The sequence below is a fragment of the Rissa tridactyla genome, chromosome Z (genome assembly GCF_028500815.1).
Source record: "Rissa tridactyla isolate bRisTri1 chromosome Z, bRisTri1.patW.cur.20221130, whole genome shotgun sequence".
Lineage (NCBI taxonomy): Eukaryota > Metazoa > Chordata > Aves > Charadriiformes > Laridae > Rissa > Rissa tridactyla.
In genome coordinates this window covers 32,006,039-32,028,553 of record NC_071497.1, presented here as the reverse complement: position 1 = coordinate 32,028,553, position 22,515 = coordinate 32,006,039, and the positions used below count along the sequence as shown (strand labels likewise).

Sequence of the window (22,515 nt, the reverse complement as noted above, 5' to 3'; positions counted from 1 at the left end):
CTTCACACAGAGAAACACATCCTCAGGCTTTTTTCCTCTTATGCTTTCATGTGGAGGTCACCTTTCTAGATATTTTTCTTTGGTTAAAGACCACAGAATTTAGGAGGTTGATCAGTTGGCCAAAGAAATAGTGTATATACGCATATATTTATAGATTTTTGAAAGCATTTGGAGGTAAGTGCACGCAGCTTGAAGCTGCTCAGGTTCTTCCAGAGAACGTCATGAAATGTCATTTTTTTTCTAGGTGATGAAGGTGATGCCTGATTTGGGGGATTTTTAACATCTGATTTTCAAGAACATTCCTTCTTTTGGATGTATTTTAAATTAAGATGGAATATTTCTCCCCACTCACTGGGTTGCATTAAAATGATACTGGCAAGCTTTTAGTAGGTTCCTCAGAGCATCATAACACACATAATTTCTCTTGGAACAGTTTTCACAGCTGTCTTTAAAATATTTTTTTCTGAAAACTTAACGCAACATTCTTGTTATGATTTTAATGTCATTATGGAAACTTAAGATCTTTAAAGTGAGATAGCAGTTGAACAGGAATTTGTGTGCTTTTTTTTAACCCCCTTTTAATCTGAAATCATTTTGAGTAGACTCAAACCAGGCCTCACTCTTTTCCCACCAACCTAAATTTGCACATCAGTTGCATAGTAGATGCAGTTCCTCAAAAAATTCAAACTACATGATGAAATGAACGAGGGGGATACCACAGGGTAGTGCTACTGAGCTCGAAGGCACAGCTCCATGGAAGGGTATCAGTAATGTTCATTCATAGGTTACTCTGAAGAATTTAAGAAGGAATGTGTTACATACAGGAGGTGTAATTGACAGGATAAGGGACTAGTGAATCTGAATCAGAATATGGTCCCAGATATGCAAAAAGAATACAAGGATTTGAGGACTGCAATGACTAGCGATGAACTTGGGATCCAGCTGCTGCAAGGTTAAAATCAATGCCCTTATTTTATTTTTGCTATGGAAGAAATGGTTTAGTATATAATCTAATATACTTGGGAAGAATATTGCATTATCAACTGTGCATTTCTTAAGTTGTGGTTGCTGATATGTCACCCAAATTACTGAGATACTGTGGTGGTCTCCATCTTTCAGAAGTGGGCCATGGAATGTACCATTTCAGGTATGTTTAATCTTACATTTTGACAAAGTAAAGAGGGAGGCTAACTTTTTTTTTTTTCCCCTGAGGTGATGTTCTTTGATGCACTTTGCAGTCTCTGCACAGTTCTAAATCAGCAGCCACTGAAGAAGCTGAAAAAGTCCCCACTGGCCTTTGCATATTTGGGTCAGATCCCAAATATCCATCTTCTGTATGAGAGGACTGTATGGAGTCTTCCTAGGTATCTGCTTGGATTTCATAGTTCAGAATTGTGAATCTCCTCTTACTTCTTGAGAGGTCAACTCAGTGCTTGCACTACAATGTGCCCTACAGATACATTGCTCTTGAACGTAGCATGTGCAATCCAGGAACAAGTTTGAAATTTAAGCTGAGGATCTTTATGGGAAGGCCTCTTACCACCCTCCTGTGGTGACAGACACCCTAGAAAACCAAATGTCATTGCAATAGTTTGAGTTGGAGTGAGAGTGGTATTATTTCTATGGGGGGTTTCTTCACTATGAGACTGAAATCCCTTTAGAGAACGATATTCTTGTTAATGATGTTTCTTGCTGTAGTTCTACCCAGGCAGACTGAAGTTCACCTTGCTGTTAAAATACTAACTGAGGGATTCCTTTTATTTTTAAAACCAAATCAAAACTAATCTAAAAAAAAAAAACAAAACCCAAACCGTGAGTATTAAAGAAACGCTAAAAAGAATCTTAATTTGTGAGACAGTGACCAGAATGTTTCTGGTAATCGGGCACAAATTTCTTCACTCGGACAATGGCTTTCAATTGCTTTTGGTTTGTGGGCACCCAGAACTTTTTCATGGTGCAAGCCCTAACAGAAACTGCATTCATAGCTTATTCTTCAGTATATAAACTTGCTTTTCTTAATTGCCCTTCTCAACCCCGTTAGTCTATAGACCACTGCTTTAAAAATGTTTAAACAATGATTGGATTCCCTTATACATTTTTACTGGGTTCATAATGGATTACATTGTTGAGAAATTTAAATTGTCATGTTTAGAATTTCCTTCCATAATTAAAAAATTATTTTGTTACAAGAGGAAGACTGAAAAGATGTTGTGTATGCTCATACTATGAAGAATATAAGTACATGAAAAGAGAGTTGATAAGTAGATAAGTATTGGAGAAGAACTGTGTTCAACATACATGTCTGGACATCTGGCAGATGTTACTCTGGGCCCCAAGGAATGGACAAGTTTAATTTTAGCCTTAAAAAGGAAATGGGAAGAACTGAAGTCTTATAATAGTACAACTTACAGTTTGAGGAAGGTTACTTCAGAAAAGCCCAAAGATGTCTCTTGAAATTTGGAATGACCAGAAACGATTGTAAATGAATTTCTCCTATTGAGTTTTCCTATTACTCCAAACAATGTCTAGAGTTACAGTATAAATTGAGATTGCTCCAGTTTGCTGTAACACTTTCTCTGCGTGGTGTTGTGGATAATTTCTTAAATTGAGCAGAAGAACACTGCTTCGTTGTAAGAAACTGCTGCAAAAGGACTTAAAAGTATGGAACTAGTGAATAGCTGTGTAATATTCACTAACCAACATTGCCCTGTTTGAAGCTATTACTAAGCAAACCTAGAGACAAAAACCTGTAGTACCCAAAACCCCCCTGTGAAATACTGAAAAGAGTGATTTGAAGAAGCATACTGATAGAGGAAGGAGATCCTGTTTTGACTGATCAGGAAAGGCCTACAAAGGCCAGTATGTCCTTGTGTCTTTTCACATATTTTGTTTCCTTGTCCTTTGTTATACTTCCAATACATTGTAGTAGAAAAATAAAGTGCTCCCTTCACAGATATTTCTGTATTTTGAAATTAAATAATGTATTTTATGAACTTTTTCCAGATGAAAATGGTCTGCTGCTAGTGCCAGAACTGTATGATTTGCTTAACTTGCATACTGGATCAAGATGTGATCAAGTATGAACCTGTAATTGCTGGCTTTAGTAAAAATGTTGAACTTGATCAGTCTAAATGCTTGCTTTTCAAACAGTTGCTTTTTTGTAGAGTACTAAATAATCAGGCAATCTGTCTGAAAGGGTTTGTTTAATGGAAATCTTTCAGGTAGTGTTAAAATATAATATGGGCCTATAGGAGGCGAGCAGGAGGTCTGTGAAGTGTTAATTGAGGACGGGGTGAGAAATGCCACCTTACTCTTCAGAGGGTGAGAATAATTTTGAAGGGAAAAAAGGGCATGATAAGAATGACGGCTGCTTAAACAACTGCTAACCTCTGAGAGAGGAACTCAAATTGTTTAATCAAGAGGTGCTGGGGAAGGTGGTGTGGTGCAAGTCTTCAGTTGCTGGCAGAGACACAGTTAACATTGTAAACGGTTGAACTTCAGCATGGCACTTCTCCAAATGAGTTGACTGTTGAAAATAAAATGTTCCAGAAGAACTGGGAGAACAGGAAAGAAGTTAAAATAGCATGGTTTGTATGCCAGTGCTGAAAGAAGAAAAGGGGGGAGGAAGGGAGATAGCTCAACTTATGATAATTATCTTGTTGGTTGTAGTGAAAAAGCTTTAGTAGAAGTTTCCAAATGAGGGGACTATATTTAATAGAATGCAGTCTCCATTTGTGTCCTGAGTTTTGGAAGTATTCTGCTTTCAGCCTGTATTTGGAAGTTGAACACATAGGTAAATAAAAAGTCACATGATATTGTTTTGGGTTTTGTTCCATTTCATTCTTTTAACTTTAAAAACAATACCAAAGATCTGAAGTCTGCCCCTCATCTCTTGAGTTTTATGAAGCTGTGCCAGATGTTGCAGTACAAATACATCTCTGAAGGGGTTTGAAAGAAGAGGTTTGAGATGAGGAAAAGGAGTCTTTATTTCTGGTGTCTTATATTTGAAACACATAGTCTTATGTACCATTTCTGTTTTTTGTGTGTTCTCTTCAGCTCTTCAGGGCTTGAAGATCTTGGTACAGTTGTTTTGTTCTGCTCGAGGCAGTATTTGTTACTGCAGTAACTCAAAATATCCTTGCCTAATCACTACTTGAAGTAACTTTTCTTTAAGCAGTGTTTGCCCACCGTTGGTTGTGATTGCATTGTAGTAATTTTTGAGACACACTGGTTATCAGAACCGTCAACCACAGACCTAGCAACTGTGCTACGGCTTTTATTTACCCTTGATCTAAAAGCATCTTCATTTTTGGCTAGTCTTGGTGATGTAATTATGGACCTCTATGGCTTCTGTTTAGGGGGAATACAGTAAATTTTTGGCTTGGGCTAACAGCAGCTTTTTGGATAGAAGATGGTAAGATCTGTCAAGAAAAACAATCAAATATTGCTCATTTGGTAATTTAAAGATGAAAATGAGACATCTCAGGATATGCTGTCATTGTTCTTGAGTGGAGTCAAATACAGTCTCTTTAAGAATACATGTTTAATAATGTCAGCATAAAGAGCTGTAGGCACAGCATCAATGTCATGAGTGATTAGAAACGACTTACTGAGAGCTTATCAGGGTAGCAATCATTGCAAGGCCAGTATGTTGAGGACAAATAATTCTGAGAAAACACTTGGTTCACTGGACTGTTCCTGTTATTTTGAACTAGTTAAATTAAGAAATCAGTTGTTGAAGAGTGTCACTTGTTACTTTGGGTGGAAGATAAAACATCTAATTGGGATTACGCAGAAAATCTGTGAGTTATTTCATACCTTTGGGAGAAGCTAGGTGCTTGCATTGTGTGCCTGTATTTTTCCTTCTCCTTTCAACGCCAGGAATATGCGATTAATAACTTGCTAGTCATTTAGATAATGGGTGGTGAGCTGCACTGGATGGTGTAGTTGCAGCACATGTTACAGGTACAGGCTCTATGCTGACCTGAAGATTAAGAAGTGGGATGTTCAGTGATGGCATTACTGTTGCTATTAAAAAGCTCTGGAAAGGGGCCTGAGAACCCCAGCTGCTGTCGTGGTGGAGGAAGTCAGGCCTTCAAAGGATACAAGGATTAGAGTGTCAGGAAAAGTAAATGGTAGCATCAGCATAAGTAGAAAATAGGCAGAGCTATTCAGCAAACAGAAAAGTAGGCTAAGGCATGCCATAATTATGTGTAGTGGAAACTTGCTGCTAATAGAGCAATTGCGTGGGGTAGAGAGGCAGGAGAATGATTTTTCAAGACAAAACAAAGCAGACATTGCAGAGAATGATATAGGAAGACTGAGGATTCAGTGTGCTCGTGATAATGTGAAAGAGAAGACTTTGTTTTGAAAGATGCTAAAAATGGAATCTTCTGATGTACATGTGGTCACTGTTTCCGTGGCCTTGTAGGACAATAGGGGCTTCTTTGCACTGTCCAAATGAGCAAACTCTTCCTTCCCGCTTGCAGCTCTTAAGGTTCAAATAGTGCTGCTTCAGGGTGGTATCAGCAGTTGTGGAAAGAAGGCATCACAGAATATTCCTTTTGGGAAGAAGATGGGTCATACTGGATTGGACTGTTGTCATGCAAATGAATTCACAATACAATAGCTACTTATCACAGGACCCAGGCAAACACATTCCTCCCACACATTGTCCCTAGATCTCTCATTGCTGGCAAAGAAAAGAGGAGAATAGGGGAATGTGATGCACAGAACCTGTGCTCCACCAGCCCATGTTTTGAGTTTTCACCTTATTTATCAAATATTTATCTATTTTAACTCACACTTGGATTCTTCAGGTCCAGTCAGACTCAGCTAGATTTGTGGGCATGTGGCTCTTTATAATGGGGTTTTAGGCCTCTCTGACCAAACGCTAAGGAGACCAAAGAAAGCAGTCCTTGAAATCTTGCTCTAATTTTTTTTAATTCCTTCAATCATCCATCCCTCTACCCAGTAAAACAGGCATAATTAGGATTTTACAAGGATATCGGAAATTAAGACCTTGGTGCTGTGTTCTGTTGCTGTGTATGTTGAAACAAACCAATATGTAGGTAAGAAAAGAAAAATCTCCTTTTGCAGTGGTTCTGGTTTGTGAGACTGGAGCAGACCTGCTCTGCTGTTTGCAGACATTTGGGAGATGGGAACTAGAGTTACCTGCCACTTTGTTTCTATGTCACTGCTGTTATTCTGACTGATCATTTGTTCTCAGGTGTGTTGCTTCTTACGGTGAGTATGGAAGAAGAGACTAACTATATATACAATATCTACTTAGTTTAGTTGGCAAAGCAGCCAAGTCTGGAAGACAAGGACAATGGGAGTTATCCCGTTTTCTTCTGTGAAGGGAACAAGAGTCACACAACTGTGTGTGACTGTCAGAAAAAAAACAAAAATAAATGTCAATATAAAAAAATTTGGAATGATTTCTCTCCTTATTTGATCGGAAGCTCTGATGTGCATTTCAGTTTTTCCCTTCCTTGTCTACATCTGGGTGGCTCTGGCTGCAGGATATAGGACCTCCAGCACTGGTGGGCTCTGAAACTGTGCTTCTGTCATGCTCAGCTAAATAACTTGACAAGTGTAAAAGTGTTAACAAATGGCTGATGGAAAATTGAGAGCAGCCAGACAGCTCTCAGCCTGGTTAATTAGTTTCTTGACCGCTGAATTGTTCCTGCCCTCTCCTATGGTTGTGGCTTGCAGCCCTGTAAGAAGGGATTTGGGTTCCTGGCAAGGAGTGCATCCCAAAAGTTGAATTCATGTAACTTGAAGTCAGTGTGGACCAGTTACTTTTGGTCTAAATGACCTTTTATCTTCGTTGGGGGAGGGTAGTGGGGAGAAAGCATATCAGCTTTCAGCTATGTCAGGTCGTATGGAGGTCAAGTTCCCTTGTCTGTGATCAAGCATATGGTGTAAAACAGCCCAGTCTGCGATACTATCAGGACCTGGGGAGAGGAGGACTTTATCAGGCCTTCTGGAGGTAAATACGAATGAAGGCCATGTTAGCATGGCCTTATATGCCAATCAGCATATATGATGGCTCTCAGCTTAGGGCTTGCAGGATTTGTGTATTGTACCTTTCGGTGGTGCTGGCTCCTGATGTGTTTCCACCTTGGTGGCTTGAGAAGCTGTTGTTTCTCAGGAGCATGAAGGTTTCTCCTGCCAGGTTATTCATGCATGCATGAGACCTTCTGAAATCCCTGGCTCCAAGGGCATAACTGTACTACTCACTGGAGCTGCTGAAAGAGTGAGTCAATATATTTGGGTTTTGCAGCTGCATGAATAAATGAGTAAACCTGAATTATTTCTAAATGATTGGGTTACAGAGGTGATAACATACTACAATGAATTTTCCATTCCACGCCCTCTACAAATGTGCTGGTCTTCTTCCACCGTGGAGCAGGGGAGGAATACAAGATTTTCAGTGTGTTGTTCTCCCAAAGAACCAGATAAGAGCTGCTGAAAATGTCTTTCAGACCAAAAGCCTTGAGTCAGAAGTTACTTGGCAGGATGACAGATAGGTTGACCAAAGGTTGCATGTAGTGTGCTCTTGCAAAACGAACATGAAATGCTCGTTGCCCTCCATGGTTCTTCAGTGCTTCCACAGGTTCATCCATGTTACTTCAGTGGTGTACAGGAATATAATTTGCTTGCTGGTATTCTGGTTTTATTTCTGAAGATATTTATTTTAAGAATTTGTGTCTACATAGGTTTGTTAATACTGTACTGTAATATCAGATGGGCTGCTGAGACCTCAAGGGGGGTGAGCAATCTATTTTTAGTGTGTTTGAAGGGTAGATGATGTTTCAGGTTGTGGAATGACTTTCTAGGGGGCCTGTCACCATATACTGAAGTTTTGTATGTCATGGCAGTGGAGGCCAGTCATATGATGATGAGGTAGTAACTTAAATGGGACATAAAAAAAATCCTGCTCTTTGGGGAAATTTTAAAGATAGATGGAGCTAAAATGCCACACAGTCTGTTCTCATGCTTGTTTCCTTGATGTGCTGTAGACATCTAATCCTCTTTACAGGTGAAATAAGCAGCCTGCTTATGATCTGAAGGCAATGCCTGCTGATCTGTTGACATCCAGATTGGAGGGTTGTTCATGTCTGAGTAAGAATTTTAGTAATGGATGACCGAAAGACTGTTTTAGTTGCCCAAGTGGTGTGAGGAAGATGGTTTGTGATCTCCTTCACATCAGAAGTTAGTTACACGTGGAAAGTTGGATAATAGCAGTGCTGTCCTATTTAAACATATTTGACACCCTGGCCTGCAGAGATTTTGAGCTTTAGGTTGAGAAGACTGCCTCAGGCAAATGCAATCTGAACAGTGGATCCAGCCTTGCTTTGGAGGCACTGCACTGTAGTGGTAGCCACGAAGAACAGATTTTAATGATTTATTATGGTTAGATTTTATGTGGATTGGCTTCCTATTTTCTTTGGAAGGCAGTAAAACTGCAACTTTTACAGGATTCTTCTTACATTCCCAAGATTTTGTTTTGTGTGCAGGCATGTACACTTTATTTATTTATTTAATAAATCCTCATTGCCACTGTTAGGAACGTTAACAAAGGCTTTTTAATAGGTCAGACCTCAGCTACCATTGCATTTTCTTGTTACTGTAGTACGTTTGTCAGATAATTGAAGATGGGGGCTAAAGCCCTTATACTGTAAAAGCTTATTCATATGAATAGTCACTGATCCAATTTTGAATTTCACTGCAGCTATTCCTGTGAGTAAACATTTGAAGATCAAATCCTTAGCTGTATGGACTAATTCTTGCGGAGTTTTCAGGGTGGCATTTGGAAAATATATTTTGAATAGAACATGCCCTTAGCTTTCAGCAGCTACCACCTACATACGTGAGATGTTCATTTGTGGTTGCATGTGAGGGCATGGTTGTAGCTCATTTGCAAGAGCCAACAGGAGCTTATGGATTAGATAATTGAATTTTCATTCATGTGTGACTTTTCTTACATTCTCACTCTTTATATTTTGACAGGGGGAGCATGTATGTTACAAATACTTAAGTTTGACTTCAATTAATGCTGGCATGTCCCTGAAATATGATTTCATATGAGTTTGTGGGTGTTTTAGTGAGAACCTCCATGTTGCTGTGCTGCCTGTAGCCGATGTTCATGCATTCTGGAGTCCCATCACTAACTGTGGTGTTTTCAGAAGCCATGGTTTTCCATACTTTTTTTTTGATTATGGAATTGATTTGAATAGATACTAATAAGCTAGTTGCCTGTTCAAGACAGAGGTGCTTTGGCTCAGGGAAAATGCAACCTAGGCCCTTTTACAATGACAGGACTGTGTACGTTTGCATATGCGTACATAATAGAAGTTGCTATCCATGTGGTTCATACTGCTATGGTAGTTCATCTGGCAGATCATTTAAATATTTACTCCAAAAGATTTTGTTCTCTGTTGGTGTGAAGCAGCATTTCCAGTTATTTTTAGGTCTTTTTCATCTTAGCAACCCTGTTGGAGACAGACTAGACAAGTGCAGTAAACTGTCCTTGCATTTTGGTAGAAATCAATAAAATAAAGTTTAATGGTTTGGTCTCAAGGGGAGAACAGACCATTTGGTTAACAGAAGGTTAGGCCAAGTAATACAGTGCTGAGAGTGCCACAAACCAACCCAGAATATCTGGTCGTGTGTCCAGTAGCTGCATGTATTAAGCACTGAAATGGAGCTTTCAGATCTGCAGAGCCAGCAGTTCTGTTACCACTGCTGTGACGCAGGAGATAATTCTGTTGGGCAAGCATCAGCATGGGGGTGGATCTACAGTACAGGATGTGTAATGTCAACATGAAGCATGGGAGCTGGCAGTAAGAAGGAAAGCAGCCATTTCATGCCAGTGCAGGAAGCCTAAATAGATTTTTCCCCTCTGCATCTTGTCCTTTTATGCTGCTTTCATACTTGGTATTAAACGATTACCTTCTGCTTTGTCATCTGAAAACTTCAGCCCAGCAGGGTTTAATTTCTTTCTGTTTTTGAACCTGTTTGTTTTTTTTTAAACAAGTGAAGTGCACTCCAAAAGCATGTCTGATGGATTATAAAAGGGGCTGGGGGGAGGCTGAAGGGCTAAGCAGATCTGGAGAAAGAGAAGAGCTCAGTCATGTGAAAGTCCTGAGCTTCAGATGAAGTTTCATTGTAGATCGTTTTGGCTTTATTGCAGAGACAGTTTGTTCAAAAGCTGTAACCATTTGAGAACATTGTACTGCAGCTGTGAAATGCAGAAAGTATGAAGTACTGCAAGTGATACTGTATATACTTCGAAACTCTGTAATTACTAAGAAACTGTAGAAAGCTATTGTAATTGTTTCTGCTTTCTTTTTAGCAGGAATGTCCCATTAGAATTTCTTTTTCCTATTTGGTTAAAGCTAGCGGCAAATTACCATGACACCATTTTTTAAAGATCCAAATGCTCATAAATGACTGTTTAAATCTGCAGAAAAAGAATTTCTAAATAAGCTTGCTAGGCATTCTGTGGACTTAAAAATCTAGTGATATATCTTCTGTCAGCTCGTAGACTAGTCAACTGGTTTCTGTTTTTTTGTTGTTTGGTTTTTCCCACAAAACATTTGGAGATCATCTTCCTGTAGCTGCAGCCTAGGAAGCTCTAGAATACCAGAGCTTGCTTCCTGATGGGGATGGCAGAGCGGAACTTCATAATCAGACCTCTCATGGTTTCCATTGCCTGTTCCGCAGGATTTTCAAAGAATAATATTACAGCTCCCCTTGAATGAATCCTTGTCTTAGATGCTGTTCTGTGGTAGCCCTGCAAAGGTATCATTTTCTTCATATATTCCTAAGAACTGGAGTGGGAGTTTGGGAGTAGTCAACCCACAGGTATGTTTTCCCAGTTGCAATTTGGTGATGGGAGGAGGGGATGCATATAAAACGTGGCTTGTGTGTGAAGACTGACCGCTCTGTTCTGCAGTAACTTCATCCTTATGCAGTCCTTCTTGCTCCATTGGCCCCATTCAGGAGATTTTTGGGTTGAAGCTATGGGAGTCTAGCACTTCTGCATAGAGCACTTTCAAAAAAATGGCACTGAAGAATTACGTGAAACTTGAACACCATCTCGCAGGGCAGAACTTTTTCTTGGTTCCATAGGTAACTCCATGTCATGGTAGCTGTTTCAGCATCAGAAGTATTGAGGATGCAGGCAAACCAAGAGACTTTTTCTAAGGTATGGTTGCTCTGTCCTGTCTGTCCATGTAATTTCCCTTGCAGGTTTTATTTTCTCGTAGCTGGTAATTTTGTGGTTTTTCTAGTGGTGTTGAACAGTTTTTAGGACACACTGGAGAATGTTCATCAGAAGTGTTTCTTCATATGCAAGTGAATAATGCTTCTACATTTTGTCTGCACCTTTTCTCTTAGAACATCTCTATACTGCAGAGAAAACACACTGTCCTTGACTTTTTCATACCGAAAAAGGTGCTACTTGCCGAAGATAGTTTATTATAAATAACTACTAAGATGATAATCTCACCACAGCATGCTTGGCAGTCTTCCACTGAGTTAGCCTGTTTCAGCAAGGAGCTGTCGCTTAAGATACAAAGCAATCTGCAGGGACATATGATCACACACACTGACTGTTTTCTCTGTCATCATGGATGCCTCATCATTTCCTGTGTTTGATAATTAGGAACTGGAATTATTATCCGGTAGACCAGCAGGATCTAGCACCAGAAAGATGGACTTGAGTTCCCATCTCATAAACATCAGATTACAGAGAAGTTCTCAGTTATGGAGACACTAGTAGGAGAATGTCTGTTGGACGTGGTTGTGGTGGCTTTATTTGCTTTTTTTGTTTGTTTTATTTTTGCTATCACAAGGATAGATGTGAACTATTTGGGAAACTCTGGATATATACATGTTCACAGCACATTTTCCTGTTAGAAATGGTGGAGAAATGTAAGTCTACCACTGGCAATGGTGTAGAGAGGACTTTTTAGTGTTGGTTTTGTTTAGGTAAATAATGACATCAAGATCTCTGAATGTTTCATTTTGTAGAAACATTGTCCAAAAGAAAGACAATGATAAAGAGGTAAGAGGCTGTATCCATTTTTCTTAGGGTATTGGAAAACTAATATTAATACCCATATGTGTTTAGTGTCAAGATTTTACTGTAGTTACGTAGCTTGATGGTGACTTTTTGAGGTTGAAAAGTTGATACTGCTTTGTGGTACATGGCTGTTGATTTATCATGTTATTGCAGCAGTTGTGTGATGAATATCACCGTCTGTTGTATGCAAAATTCTTTTCAAGTAGAGTGCTGGCAAGTGTTCATGTTTTATTTCTTTAGAAACTGCTTTGTTAACAGTATTGTATGAATCAGAACTTTTTCTAACCTCGATGTTACTAATGGATTCTGTTCCTTGGTGCTTGATGCTTCTCAGAGTCCTATCAACTTACATTTCAAGCCTGGGCTTCTATGGTTGCTTAAAAGTATGGAACATGATATTTAGTGTAAGTAATTGGTAAGGTTGAGATGGAACAAATGAAAGTATCAGCAATGATGCTGGAATTTTTCTCCCTGATTTGATTGATCATGTTAAATCCTGTAGGTATCTCAACAAGATCAAGGGGAAAACAGGACATGAAGAATTTAGTCAGACACTGATTTGCAAGCCTTAATACCAATCTGTTTTTTCAAACATCACAAGTGTTTGGAGTAATTTGCCATCCTCTTAAAGGAAAGCATGGAAGGAGGCAGAAGGATGGTAACTCTTTATCTAGTGATGGTATGCTTCCCCACAAGCGTTACAAAGGCAAATTCCTGTGTTCTTTGCTGAAATTGTGGGAGTAGATTAATGATGGAATGGGTTGTGTTTGCTTATAAGATGAAGAAATCATTGGAACTGGTTCCTGATGTTCAATGACCCATGCATGATTGTGGAGTGTTCTTCATCTCTTAACATCTGACCTAGATGCCTTTACACTTCGGGATGGCTGTTCAGAGTCTGTCATGTCCAGAAGCCACCTAACTTGGGTGACCTTGTGGCTTTAAAGAAAATCCCATGGAACTGTTAGTTTCAACCTTACTGAAGGACACATTCTGAAGAGCTAGCTCATTAAGCAAGCTTTGAAGGGTGTGCTCTGCAGAGCAGCTTCCTGTTATTTGGTTAATGGTTGACCTAGTTCTATTGCCATATGCCTCCTGGAACGCATTCTAATATAAAATATGTGCTAAAGCAAGACTGGGATAATAGAAGGAAAGTCAAAGCCTTTATGAAACAGAAATCATATAGTGCTGTTGCGTTTTGGAGGGTATTCTAGATACTAAAAATGGCAGTATCTTCATGGAACTGTATTGATTCTGATTGCAAACTCAGGAGTGTTAATCAGACCCATTTATGTGTTTTTTTCAGACTGGCCTTGTACAAAAGGTTTGTATCTGTAATTCCCTGTGCTCCATATGTGAAGCTAAAGTTAGGGACTGAAGCACTCAGAGTGATATTACAGCTGTGAGGAAAGATCAGATTAGATCTGGCTAAAGGCAGGAGCATTTTTCCCCCATGGTAGGTGGTTTTTTCATTGCAAACCATGGATTAGCAAATTTTTTTCCTCTTTAAATCCTGGCTAGAAGCCAGAAATGGGGATTCAAGCTTCTACCAGGTATCAGAGACGATGCAGCATACATACTTACACTTGGGCAAAAATATAAGAAATTTGAAGGTACTACATTAAGTTCAACCTCCAACCTGAATGAGTACTGGCTGAAGCTCTGAGGAATCTATATAGGCTGTGTTTTCTGGTTAATTTGATTTTCTGCCCTAAGAAAAGGAAGGGTATGCAGTAACAACTGTTTTCATAAGCAGTGTGCACTATGGTAGAACAGTGGGAAGGGAAAATTAAAGCCATGCTTTGTAACCTTTTGAGAACTCGTGACTATCAGTAGATGTGGTGATTTATTATTCTTCTGTCAGTGTGGGAAACTGAACTGCTTACCAGACTTACTGCTTTGAATATTCATATAACCTGGCAGTGGCTAACCTGTGTCTCTTCAGTTGCAGATGGCTTGCAAGCAGTCCAGGTGTGAATTCTGGGCAAAGGTATGTCACGACAGCGGTGGAGGTGGTTGAGGCCAGCCCAATTTGTCTGTGTGGGAAGAAGTAAGCTGTCAGGACTTGTAAAGGCAGCTGTTGCTGATCAGCATGGGGAGTGCCTAACCTGCAGAGAAATGGTGGGATGTCTTGGGAGTCGTAATCATCTTGTACCCCTGTAACTTCTTCAACTTGATTCCCTTCATGTGCTTCTCATGACTCTCAGCTCATTTGGTGAGGCTATGAATATTTTGGCTTATTTGGCTAGGATACATGTAGTAACGGCATTACGCAGTTTCTCCCCTTCTTCCTCAGTGCTTAACACTAAATGGTATTTTTGTAGAGCTTCTGGATCTGGGGGAAACAAACTGCAATATTTTTAGTAGGACACAATGTGTTGCATGAGCTGTAATCATATTGGTCATGAAAAAAATCTCTGCTCTGGGGACTGACACAAGCACAGCTATTTGTGCAACCTGATCAGAACAAAGGATAATGCTTCTACTGCAAGATCAGACAGATCTGATGCTTCAGCAGGCTGAGCAAATGAATGGAGGAAGTGGTCCGCCTCCTCTTATCCATTGTCTCAAAGATGCAGGCTCATAGAGAAGAAAGGGAGGTTGAATAGAGCTTCTGAAGGAATATACTACTTTGTGTTCTGTGGGAAGAGAGCAAGCAGGAGTTCTAGAAGTTCTCTGCACCGGCAGGCTGACAAGCTTGTAATAGGAAAGTGTGGCAATGGACTACTGGTTTTAGCAAGTACTTTCTCTTCTGTAGCCTGCCTAGAAAATCTTAACTGGTGTTAGGAAGCTGATGAAAATGTTCCAGGCTTGGAATATCGGACCAAGCCTACCTTGAAGGAAGCTCAGTGGGTGTAGAAATCCAATTAATTCTGACCTGCTAGCAAAGAATGATTTAAGACTTTTTCTATACATGAAGAAATTCAGAGTTTTTTTCCTTTCTTTTCCTTTTTTTCCCCTTTTCCTGCTTTTTCCTTTATTTTCCATTTTTCCTTTTCCTTTTCCCCTTTTCCTTTCTCCCCTGAATAACTCATTTTTGTGCTCTGGGATACCTCTCAGTTGTGTTCTTGATGGGATTTTTACATAGGCAGAGCTGGGCTGATCAAATTACTGGGACAGTCAGAGTCATCTTCTGCTTAGGAGAATCCTTCTATTTCTCTTGCTCCAGCTGTCAAGTTGTCATAGCCAAATTAACCTTAGTGGGATTTTAGTAGCAAGCTCCCCTTTTAAAGGCATAATGAGGCTAAGGAGATGTGAGAAGAGAGGAAGCAGGACAGAGATTTTTTATAAGCTGGGCAGAATTGAGGGTTACTTCACATTCCAGAGCTATAATATTTGACTTCCAGCCTCAAAGGGGATTTCAGCTGAGAAATGAATCCTTTAGAGGAGGGGTGTAGGGGTTCTATCAGTATCATAGCTGGTTAGATCTCTGTGTATTACCTTTTTGCATGGTCACTGGGACTAGAAATTGCTAGCAGTTAGGTTTCTCATGGTCAGGATACGGAACCAGTTTTCTTTAAAATCAAGCTTTTCTTGTCTCAGGGGCCCATAACTGTAATTCCTTTAGCAAGCATGCTATTTTTCTTTCTTTAAGTTAATGGAGATTAGAGTTGTGTCTGATAACAGAACCAGTCTTGGTGATCCGTGAGGTAACTTCCATCCTTGTTTCTCCCACGTACTGTCTAGAAGGTATATCAATTGAAAAGAGAAGTAATTAGTTCCACAGGATGCTGACAGAGTCCATCACTAGTGCGCAGTGGGGATGAAGATGCTGTTTTAGGAGCCCACTTAGAAAAGCACATCAGAAAGTCATCAGACTCCTTGAGTGGAAGCCTGTGTTGAAACTATTAAATGTGTAGATGAATGAGCTGTCATGATCAGCGTGTTTAGTATCCAGAAGCAATTGTGAAAATTCTCTCTGTTCTTAGGAGAGGGTTAAACCCCGTCCCAGAGGATGTGCCTTGCTGGATTTGACTCAACAGAACCTTCAGTATGGGTTTCCATCTGCTTTGACCTAGGAGAAGTACTGTTGGGGAGAGGAAATAATGATACTAGCTGCTCAATGGCTGAGCTCTTAGGGATGCTTTGCCTCCTTTATTCAACCATGGTTACACTGTGTCAAAACTAAATCTGTGTTATTTGGATGGGGTGACCAAAAATGCATATATTCCAAAAATGACTATTAGAAAAGAGTTCAGTGAGCTTTGAAACAATGCATGGGTGTGAGGACCAGAGGAAAAATCTCCAGGTTGGACCTAAATCTCACAAATAAATCAAGGAGCATTCTCCCAAGTGATAAAGATTTGTGTCTGAAAGTGAATAGTTTCTGAAGGAACAGTATCAGCCTGGTGGTAAGCAGAGACAAAAAGTCAATTGCCTTTTGGTGAAGGCCGCAAAAGCATTTCTTATTATCTTCTGCTTATTCACCTCTTCAGGAAATAGGAGGCACAGCAGAGGATCTTGGCTAGTTTTGGAGACCTTCAGAAAAGCATTCTTTGAAGCTGTTGTATTTCCCAACTTTATATTAAGCAGATGTTATCTTTGTTTTGTGGGATGTTTTTATTATTTTCTTAATAATAGAACTCCTTAAGATATAAAACAGTTGGACCAATCACTGTTTTCTGAAAAGTCAGAGCACTGTACCGATCATAAAGCTGATAATGCTTTCACAAAAAAAGGCTATATCATGGCTAAGATAAGAGGAGCCATGAAGGGTTGGCTTGCATGAAAGTTTGAACAGGGCAGTGTGCTTGATTTCTAAGTCATCCATCAGGTCAAGAAAGGTGGATATCTGAAGTTCATGTTGCTGAATGTTGTTTTGGAATTTACCCATTATACTTCAAAGACAACAGCAAATTTTTGTTCTGTTATCAAATGTTCACAAAGGAGTTGAGCTGAAAAATGGTAATCATCAAAACGTGTTTGTACAATTTTTAGATCTAAGTCTAACATCTTTTGTGCTTTTTTTTCCTCCAAGTAAAAGGGACTGAGAATTGGGTCAGTTCCTCAGGGATTATCCAGATGGAGGCACCTGCTTTTGCAGCTCAAGGAGAAGGGGACTATGGGATGAGAAAACCTCATGCAGAGAGTGCAGAGCAGTCATAGGTCTCATTGGCCATTGGCTTTTCTAGTGTATTAGAAAAGACTTTTGGGGCTTTCCATAACCAAAGTAAATAACGACCTTGCTTTGATAGATCAAACAAATAACACCAGTGTTGTGCCTTTGACAGCCCTTGATCCCAAAGAGAAAAGCAAGGGTTTTCCTTTTTATTTTGGACACATTCCACCACAAACAAAAGCATCCCACAGGTCAGACAAGAAGGGTATCTGACAGGATTTAAAGAGACTTTTCCTTTTTCCTTCTGTTCTCTACACCAGTAATTATATTTAAAAATATATCAGACCTAAAAGCTCCTCATTCAGTTTATGTTTGTAACAGATAGAAAATGTGGAACAGAAAATGCTCTGTGACTCACTCAAGAAGTGTCTTGGCTTTGTAGCCTATGTGGACTTGAAGGGTCCTGTCTTCCTTTTAAATCAGAGAACAGTGATCCTGCAAAGCAGTATATATCATTCAAAATGGTTAGAATAGCAAAGTGGACTAGTACAGCATTTAGACACATAAACACAGGAGATACAGTTGTCCCTCTGCTGATATGTGTAAGTACCGCTCTTGGAATACTAAATCCATTCCTGAAGTTGGCATGTCTGTAAAATGAGTGTGGAAATGCTGGGGATAGTAATGATTTGAATTCTGGAAAATTGTTCTTCACAGTGAGAGCTTTCAGATAGTCCATTCCTCCCTTTCAGAGGTTTTCAGAAGTGACATTTAGAGGACTGAAAGCAGCTAATTTGCCAGGCTATGTCCAATGTTGTCGGAATCTGGAATCTGTACCAAGCTGTAACAAGATGCAGTGGCTGGAATCTAAGACTAGAAAATGTTTGCTATATAAATAGTTCTTTATTTCTAATTTAATAGTGGAAAGAGATTAAGAGCTATTGGAATGACTAATGGACTGTAGAAAGTCATAAGGCATCAAGCCTAAGTGTAGTTTCTCTTCAGATGCTGTGGTGGGAGACAGGCTTTACACTGTTACCATTGAGTTGGATGTGGACAACTGTCTGGCTGTAGAAGCTGAACTTTCTGCAAGATGACCCCCACTGCCATTATCTCATGTTAGGTCAGGGATTAGTTGTTGTAAAGAACAGCTGATGGGAACACTGTAACGTGGAGGTGTAAGAAGTCTAAGGAGGTGATTAACTTTTACCAGAACATGCAAGAAGACTCTTCACCTGGCAAAGAAAATGGAAAGCAAATAACCAAGTTAAATGAAATGATAAGGCTCACTGCACGTTTGTAGTTATCAGTTTAGGCTTGATTATCTGTAGTGGGTTTTCCTCCATTTCCCTGTTTTAGGCTTAAAACTATGGACAAATGCTTTATATTTTGTTCTCAAAGTGGAATCTTTGCACAAGGTTGGTGGTGGAAGCTGCCTTCCTCTTAAAAATAAGATGTGTTTTCCTGTTATCTCAATAGAGAAAAAGAAGAAACGTAACAGGGTTTTGTAGTCCTGACAGAGCTACTACAGACTTTCATATTGTGGTTTCTAAAGGAGACTAAATCCCCCCAAAAAGAAGACTTCTGGTTTCCTCTGGACTCTACAACCCAGCACTTCGGTCACCCAGAACCTTAGTCCTGGTTTTACAGATAGGAACTAGAGACTTTGTTCCTGCAGTTACCACAGAGGTGGCTGTGGCATAAAAACCCAATCAGAATTTGTCAATGTGTCAATTTCCTAGACTAATCTATTACAGATATCTCACCAATTATATTTTGAAGGCATTTCAGTAGATTCAAAGGTCTCGACCCTTTCAGTAGAAATATGTTTCAGTTTTTTGTTAAGACACCTCTCAAAACCTTAGACTTTGTTCTGTTAAGGATAATACGTATAGGAAACGTAGAGATTAGCTCTTTTTGTCTTCTGTGCTAACCAAAGACTTTAACAATAAGCACTATCATTAGATCCTCTTTATTTGATAACTGATGCGCAAACAAGTCAGTTTCTGGGAAAAATGGTACATTAGCTTGGTTTTGAAGGTCATGCTGCAGTAGAGGCCTCTCTAAATGCTTTTAACTTTATAAAACAGTTACTACAGCAGGATGAAGGAGAGTTTTGATCCCCTAATTGACAACTGTTTTCAGTGTTTAATTTGTAGTTTCAGTTTTGGAAGACTGCTTTCAAGATTCAGAACTCTGTATTGCAGTAGTCTAGGTGGAGGAATTAGAAGACAATGGGAGAACAAAGGAGTTCAGGAATGAAGAAGGAGAAAGAGGTCTGAGCTGTTTCCCCTGTTTCTTGGTTTTGGAATGAGTGATTATTTTAACCTGTAAGTAACACTTAGATTAGTGACTGTCTTCCATCATGAAATGCAAGTAAAGTTAAGATAAGAAGGTAACTTCCTCTTGGCAAACTTTCCCCTCTCCATTTCTCTCACATATTTTGTGTTAAGTCTTTTCTCCCAAGCATGGGTGCAAAGGAGACTTCTTGTCTTTAACTTGAACGTTTCCTTTCTTCTAGTAATCAAGTCTACAGATACAGCCCCTGTGTGCTCAGCTGAAAAGGAAATCACTTTTTTTTGACAGTGAATCTTCACTGCCAAAATGATCTTGTACTGCAGGTGGCTAGAGGTATATGATACAAGTTAGTTTGTCATCTTTGGAACACATCTGAAGGGCGGGCTCTTCAGGAAGGGTGAACTGTAGCACTAGTCCTATGATTAGCAAGTCTGGTTCTGCCTCCTTCAGCTTCTGAGACCTTGAAGATCCATTACAGGTTCTGCTTTCAGGTAAGAAGAAACTTCTTCCTATTTTGACCCTCCATAATAAAAGGCTTTAGTAAGTACTGATCCACATAAAGGTTTGGTCCTCAGCTGGGAAAAACTGGCAGAACTCCAGCAAATTTCTAGAAATAAAAAACTGGAGAAATCTCTGGAAACATAGCAGTTACCAGGACTTGCACAATATTCTGTAGCTTGTAAGAATACAGGAGCAGGAAGTTGGAATGACACTGATGGCTTAATCTTTCTGTGATCTCTTGTTTTTTTATGAGGCAAAGAAAATCTGTAGGAGAGAACTTTGCTCCTGTTCTATTGGTGGTATTGCCTTGCATGGCTTTGTTTTTCTTTGAAAACTGATAGCAGAAGACTATCCAACCTTCAGGAGTGGAGCCATTATATGTGGGGCTGTGCAACAGGAGCCAAAGTTTAAAAATAAAATACCAGGCTGCCTTCCTGAGGATCCAGACATAGCATACAAACACACACACACACACAGAGACACACACACGCAATATCTTGACTGACCACAGTTATATCAGCTACTGAGTTCAGAGTAACGGACAATGAGTACCAAAAAGGGAGTCTTGTTCCTCAAAAAGAAAAAGAAATGTAAGACTTCTGCAGCCTCAGATACCAGTTTCTGGAGTGCATGGGAGGCCTCTTGTCACCATCAGGGTTGAGAGACACTAAGACCAGATGACTGTCAATCACTCCTGCTGGTGTCTGCTGTAGCCCCTTCCCACCCCTTTCTTTTCTGGCCTTCATTTTCTCTGCCCTTCTGAGTAATGGCTCTGGGCAGAGCAGTCTTTTTTTAAAATGTGCTCCTCTCTTAAGAGATAAAAGCAATGGCTTTTATTTCATACTGAGTGCTGAGGGACTAGCATTCCAAACATCTTCAGAAGAAATGAAAGACCAACTCCTTTGACTTCAGAGCTACTTTAAAGATTTAGATCACCAGCATTGTTCTCTGCAAGGCTGTGGAAATAGCAGACCGGGTCAGCTCGTGTCTTTCCAGAAAACCTGGAGAAGGAGGAGGTCTACAAAGGAGGTAGTAGATAGACCAGGAAGAATTATTTATGGCAGAAAAGTAGAAATTTAAGGTTTAATGCCAGGAATACAGCTTGGAAGGTTAGATGTTATGTTAGAAAAGAACAATCTTCTGAAAGAAAAGGCAACACTACTCAGATGATAAACAGTTTAAGAAAATTGGAAGATACAATTCTTGATCACTTGTGAAGGAAGACAGGGATGAAGAAGGTGAAAGATTTAACCCTTTTTTGCCTGCTTCCCCAAAATGCTGATGTCATATCAACTTCCAGACTTCGATAATTGTGAGCTGGGCTGACAAGGGTGGGAACTCAGGGTTCTTCCAGTGGCTCGGTGTGAAGCAGCAGGGAGTGTGCTTCTCTCAGGTGACATGACATAAACTGTGTGCAGGTGGCAGCTGCACAGTTTTATCTGCCTGTATGCCGCCTCAAGCTAGTGTGCTGAAGGATTGGAGCCCACGTTTTTGACTGCACGGAGCGGGCAGATGCAGTTTCCAGAAAAAAACCTGATCCCCAGATGCACCTCACAGTAAATGCAAACTGGATTTTTAGCTAAGCTTCTTCCAGCTGCAGCAAGCGTGTTTGTGTATCTCAGTTGACAGTTAGGGGGAAGGAAAAAAAAATAAATAAACCAAAGGAGAGGTGTTACCACTTTTTATCTCTGCCCAGGCAAAGCAACAGTCACAGCTGCCCATGACACACTTGGCTCTTGGCAGAGCTCAGGCTGGTTGTGCTCTGCAGGCATAGGATGAAGTATGCTCAGTATGCTTCCTTCAACAGGAATGCCAGCAGTATCTTGGATTACTACAGAGATTGCTCTGTGTCTGTGAGCTCCTTCTGCAAATTTTGGGTTCACATTAAATGGGATCAGGAGTCCTTGGCAGCCTGTGTATGGCTCTCAGCACAGGCTAATCACCTATTTTGGAAAGTTGTTTTCTTAGACATCCAGAATCTCAAACTGGAACACTTATTTTATTCAAGTTTTTCTGACAAAACATACTAGTTTAACATACTAGTTGAACATACATTGAAGGTAATGCTGTATGCTAAACGTTTTGTAGGACTTGATTCTCTTACAATCTGAACTTTTTTTTAAAAATCCATAAAATATCTGGGTCTTGTTTGTGGTGATGTCCTAACAATGAAGGGTAGGTACAGCTGTCAGTATGTGAAAAGTAATTGCTTGGTTTGTTCTCATAAATTTTATTAGCCAGGGTGGAGTGGAAGTGTGCACACGTTTTGTGGCTCCAGCTAGCATGTGTGAAAGAGAGGTCTGATTAAATCAAACTTCCTCTTCTTTGGTCATGAGTATCTCCTGCTTACAGAAGATATTGAGGAAGACCTAGAGTGTTCCTCTTACAGATATTTTTATAAAGGTGCTAGAAGGGAGATTCCCTTTGATGACTTGTAGTGAGTTTTGGTGGTTTTCTGTCCAGACATTTTCTAGAACAGAAGAATTATTAATATGCTGCCCATTATTTAGAAGAGTTTGGGAAGACTTCAGAAGGATTCAGCAGTTTGGGCAAAATTGTA

At 39.8% G+C, this 22,515-nt stretch overlaps 1 protein-coding gene across 9 annotated transcripts in view; it reads left to right on the top strand.

Moving 5' to 3' along the window:
- Positions 1–22,515, top strand: part of ZNF462 (zinc finger protein 462) — a 90,709-nt gene that overhangs the window by 2,322 nt on the left and 65,872 nt on the right. Inside the window, exon 1 of one of the 9 annotated variants that reach the window (XM_054185356.1) lies at positions 18,522–19,945. The exons of the other annotated variants lie outside the window; for them this stretch is intronic. The gene's annotated coding sequence lies outside the window, so the exon portion shown is untranslated. Of the gene's footprint in view, positions 1–18,521; positions 19,946–22,515 lie in introns of those variants that run through there. 9 annotated transcript variants of the gene reach the window in all.